Source organism: Nanorana parkeri, unplaced genomic scaffold, assembly GCF_000935625.1.
Source record: "Nanorana parkeri isolate BGI_ZX_2015 unplaced genomic scaffold, ASM93562v1 scaffold847, whole genome shotgun sequence".
In the NCBI taxonomy this organism is placed as follows: domain Eukaryota; kingdom Metazoa; phylum Chordata; class Amphibia; order Anura; family Dicroglossidae; genus Nanorana; species Nanorana parkeri.
The window spans coordinates 544,718-550,128 of NW_017307115.1; positions in this window are offsets into that span (position 1 = coordinate 544,718).

Sequence of the window (5,411 nt, forward strand, 5' to 3'; positions counted from 1 at the left end):
ACCATCTTAATTTAACCTAATACCTTCCATGATCACCCCAATCAACACAGCCAATCTTGAACCTTACTGGAATGTTCTAGAGAACAAAGTACACTGTGGATTTGCACCTCCTTTATCCCCCACTAAATACCTTTCTTCTTGAAAATTCCATACCACTGGGTACATCTAATTTATTGAATATTGCTGATGCTACAGTATATTAAAGCCCAAATCCACTCTACAGTCCTACCCTATTTTTCACCTTTCTCCCACTTTTATTAAACTTACCTTTTCCAGATATCTTTAGGCCAGTCTACTGAGGTACAGGACCAGTGGCGGACCTAAGGAACAAAGGGCCCTGGTGCAAGATTTTTGGGCCCCCCCCAAAAAAAAAAAACACACACACAGAGCCCTCCTCCCGCAGCGCTCGGCCGTTTCTCACTTTCTATCCTCCCCGCTGGGACACAGAGCAGCGCCCAGCGGGGAGGAAAGGAAGCGGGGATGTCATTATTGCTCTCACTGCGACGTTCGAGACGATATGTAACATGTGCAGCACACGACGCGTGTGTATCTGGGGGGCTGGGGACTTAAATATTTATTTTCCCATTTTTTTTTATGTTACTTTCATTTTTAAACACTTTTTTTTGTACACTAACCCTATTGGTATTACATAGGGGACTAACAAGCATCCTGTGTAATAGCAGATAGGGTGTGACAGGTACTCTTTATGGAGGCATCAGGGGTCTTTTAGACCCCTAATTTCACCTAGAGACCCCAAACAAGCTGAGGAAGCCGAGATCTGCTTTCTCGGCTTTATGTCCTGGCTCTGAGAGCCGGAAACTGTGTACAGTGACACCGGAAGTGATGTAATACACAGCACTTCCGCGTCCAGTGATCGGAGGAGAGATCAGCGGCTGGAAGCGGCTGAATCTCTCTCTGATCATTGCGGGGAGACCCACCGACCCAGTGGCCGTTGCGGGGGTACCACACGGTACAAACGATCCGGCGGCTGTTCAGACACCGGATCGATTGTAAGTTACACAGCAATCGCCTGCTGTTAAAAGCAGTACCAAGAGCAGGGATGCCGGAGCCTCATCCGTGTTCTTGTTTTACCCCCTTCTGCAGGCCGCCGTCTATAGACATACTGCAGCCCGGAAGTGGTTAAAGTGACATTAAAGTAAATGTTTTCCCCCTCCCCCCCAATGTAAATGCCAGCACTTACCTTAACTGATGTCTCTTATCCGATCTTCTTCTTTCCTGATGTTTTCATCTGTCCCTCCAGCGGTAAGGCGGGTGTCCGATCCAGCGCGGACTCCTCTGTAGTTGCTGGCACTTCCTGTCCCACGGTGTCTGCATGCGGGTGCACGCATCCATAGACTTACCTTGTGTCTCCCCTTGTCTCCCGGCCAAGAATCCGAACAGCGCATGCGCCCGCCCCAAGATGCTTTGCGACCCTCGCTACACCACCGGCCGGGAGTGTCGGATGAACTGACACTCCCGGAGCAGAGACTGGGGGCCCGCCGGCCACTTGATACGGAGCTATCCAGCGGCCGGCAACTGTGCTGTGCCCCCCCAAAGGCTGAGGCCCTGGTGCTCCCGCACCGGCCACACCGGCGGTAGTTCCGCCACTGTACAGGACCCTCAGGTGCTTTGCTTCTCTGGGGTTGGGGCGGTTCTTAATGATGATTCATTGACACTGGGCATCAATGAACCCAGAAGAGGACAGATTCTGTTTCACAGAGCAGGTGAGTCTGCAGGGCACAGCGAAGGAGAGGAGGTAAGTATTGCAGGGGGGAGCTGATATTTTATTTTTAGAGCTGATGGGTATTATTTCCACAAAGTGATTCAACATTGCAAATTTCCATGTAAAAATTGTATACGCTTGATAACAGAGTAAAGACAACCATAGAAAAAAAAAATAGACATAGACAAAATGCAATAAAATTAATTATTCTGTCAATGAATTTACAACCATTTTACAGGTCAAGGTGCGCCTTGGTTGCAAAGACTTTACTATTAAGAGATGATGGGTATTATTTAAATATCAGTGGAGTTGTGTATTAAGTGTACATTTTGTTATGTTTAAAATGTCATTAAAAGTAGGATTCTTGTACAAAACAATTTAAAGATTATTTACAGATTAAAATAAAAGCTTTTTTTAATGTTGTGCTTTTATTATTGATTTGCTCTGCCTCCGGCCTGGCTCTGGCCTGGCGGTGTAGTGGTAGCTCAGCAGGCATCAGTACTACAACACTTATTAAATGCATGGCTTTCCTTCCACATGCATTTATTTATTTATGTTTATTATTTTTTTCATACATACCCACAATAAACAGAAACATGAAATCTACCACTAGTCTACTAAATCAATATATTTCTTTTTTTTTCCCCAAAATGGTTGGCCCAGTGAATGAATTTATATATTTGTATGTTTATAATTATTTTTTGCTCTGCCTTTGCCCTGGTTGTGTAGTGGAAACCCAGCAGGCATCATAATAATAAGACTGGACTGGACACACAATGCCCCAGCAGCCCAGGCCAGCTTCCCCTGCCTCTGTCCCTGTAGTGTAGTGATAGCTCAGTCCACATGTCAGATCTCACCCTTCTGATTGGCATGTGTGACAAGACAGAAGCTGCCCTCGCGCGACGTCCTCCTCCCTGAAGAGCAGATAGGAGGGAGACGTGACCCCGCATGAGACGTGAGACATCACTCGGTCATACTACGCGGCATACAGCAGGGGTGGCGCAACACTATGCAATGCTGATCGCATAGTGAACAGAACAGTGTGACGTGTGTATCTTTTCCGGGCTCAAGGGGCAGCTGCTTCGGGCCTCACAACAATGACTGGACCCATGACAGCTAACCTTTTCCCCCGCAGTAAAGATGTCGCTGATTGTTCATAGGGTGAGAATGAGAGGGTCTGGACCAAATGCTCAATTTCAAAGGACTCAGAGTGTTTAAAGAGGAACTCCATCCTTTTTTTCTTGTCCCCTCTTACCTGTGACACTGGCCTGCCCAGTGAATCCAGCATTATCCTGCTGGGAGCTGCTGCACTGCTGTGACAGTCCAGTTCCTGCACCACCGTCTTCCTCCATTAGGTAATCGGAAGCTGGCTGTCCACCCTCCAGGTGCTCTTTTTCCCAGCTACTGCAGCCTTCTGAGATATGTGATGTAGATATCCCAAGAGGCTGCAGGAGCAGGGGTACATCAGTCTCAGCCAGGCACGAATGGCAGTGGGGTCAGGGCCAAAATAAAACAAAAAATTAAAATATAAGCAGCCCCTCGACCAAGAAAAGGGCTTTTCGAATTGTGGAGGGGTGAAACCAAGGAGGTTAGGTCAGGAGATTGAATGAAGGTCCCCATTAATGTATATATATATATATCTCATAATGCAGAATCAATAAGCTCATAGCTGAGAAGAAAACCTTGCTCATGTTCATAGGGGGCCAAAAAATAACAAGAGAGGAAAGAGGAAGCTATTGCAGCCTGTTGTGAGATCTGCACTGAGACCTACAGGTACATTTGTGGCCGCTGCTGGAACCTTGGAATCTTATAGTTAAAGGAGAAGTATGGGGTCAGGGCTCTTCCCCATAGTTCTCCTTAGTGTAACGGGAGGACACAAACTAGCATCCTCACGTCACCCTAGGCTCAGTATACCGCTAGCTACAGCTCACTATATACTGAGACGCTATAGCCGGAACGGATCCCGATAATTATGTCTGGATCCACCCAGCTGCGTGAGTGACAGCTGGCTCTGCCTATCTAGAGGCAGAGCCAGCTGTACCCCTCCCTCCCCCGTCCGTTCCGCCAGTCAGTGCTGGCGGATCGGAGCGGGGAGGGTGGGAATCCAGTCCCTCCCCTGTCACGGCTCTCTGCCGGCACAGGATCGAGAAGTGAGTTAGCGCCGGTATGTGTTCGCTCACCTCCCGATCTACTGAGCCGACCTGTGACAGTCTCATTGTCACAGGTCGGCTAGAACTATGAGGTGAGTGGAAATCACTCATCTCATAGTTCTCCTTTAAGCTGAGGACGTTACATTTTTTTTTTTAAATGTCCCCCATGATGACATTTTCTTTTAGAAAAATGGTGAGCTCCAGCCAGCAGATTCACTGAGTAGGTTAACAGCATTTTTTAACCTTAACATGAATTTCACATCCGTCATCCATTCATTTGGCTGCCCGGTTAAGAAATAAGCACCCACTTAGGGCTCTAACACTCAGAATGCAAATTGCAGAATCATACTGTTCACATTATGTGAGTTTATGTGCAATTGGCTACGTAACTAGTATACTATTTTGTATGTAACATAATAACATTTAGAATTTGTGTACATAATTACAGAACAATCCTCCAGGCGCAGACCGTTCTCCCCTGCTGATTTTACCTCTCGGTATTGTTTCCGCAGGGAAATTAGAGAATTATCTGAAAATAACAACCTGCAGAGACACTAATGTGAAGCTTTATAAACACCGTATCTCATTCTCCCCTACAAAAACAAAGCGATTACATCATTACTATAGCAAGTCTATTAGTGCCTCTCATTTCCCCAAAATTACTTTTTAATACAATGTTTTAAAGTATTTTAATTGTTTCTGTTTTATATTTATTTAAAAGGCAATTATGACTTTTCTTTAGATTTCTTTTTTTTTTCACATTTTTACAATGAGTGCAAAGTTTGAGTTCATATATAGATTTGATTATTCTGAAGTCAGAATAGGTCGTACTGCATCAACCGAATGCTTTTGGGACAGCTTTCTCCTCCTCACTATGTCTGAAGTAGGAACTTCTGCTGGGTGAAAGTTTGCAATTTTAAGCCGCTCAACCAATAAAAAATAACATTATAACTCTGTTTCTTGCTTCATCCAGTTGCTAACACCGTACAGGACTCTACTAATGAGGACAATCATTGCTGAAGGGGTTTAGTGAATTTAGTTCTAGAATGAGAAATTCTGCAATGGAAAACCAAACTGTATTGTCTGTTTTCTTCTGTTTTTTATGGTTTTCATGCTCCCTGTAACACTCTACGGATATGCGGATAGGATCACAACTGCGGAGGTGAGTATTGTGCTGGGAGATGCGCAATCCCCTTCCAGAAGGAAATGTCTTTTGTAACGGTTTAGTCAGCATTCAATGCCAGGCGTATGCTCTCCATGTAATTCAAGGAGCGTACGGAATTGGTCGACATCATGTACTGTTATGTGAGAAGGAGAAAACAGCATGCTCCCCACGGGGTATTACCTCATACCCCCAGTGGTGCATGCGAAGGCGTTGCACAAAGCGTAACAAAAAGTTCATCTCAATTTAAGTATGTAATAGCCCAATAAGAAGAACCCTCTAGACCAGGGGTCAGCAACCTGCGGCTCCGGAGCCGCATGTGGCTCTTTCATCCCTCTGCTGCGGCTCCCTGTCGAGGGGTGGGTCTACCACAATG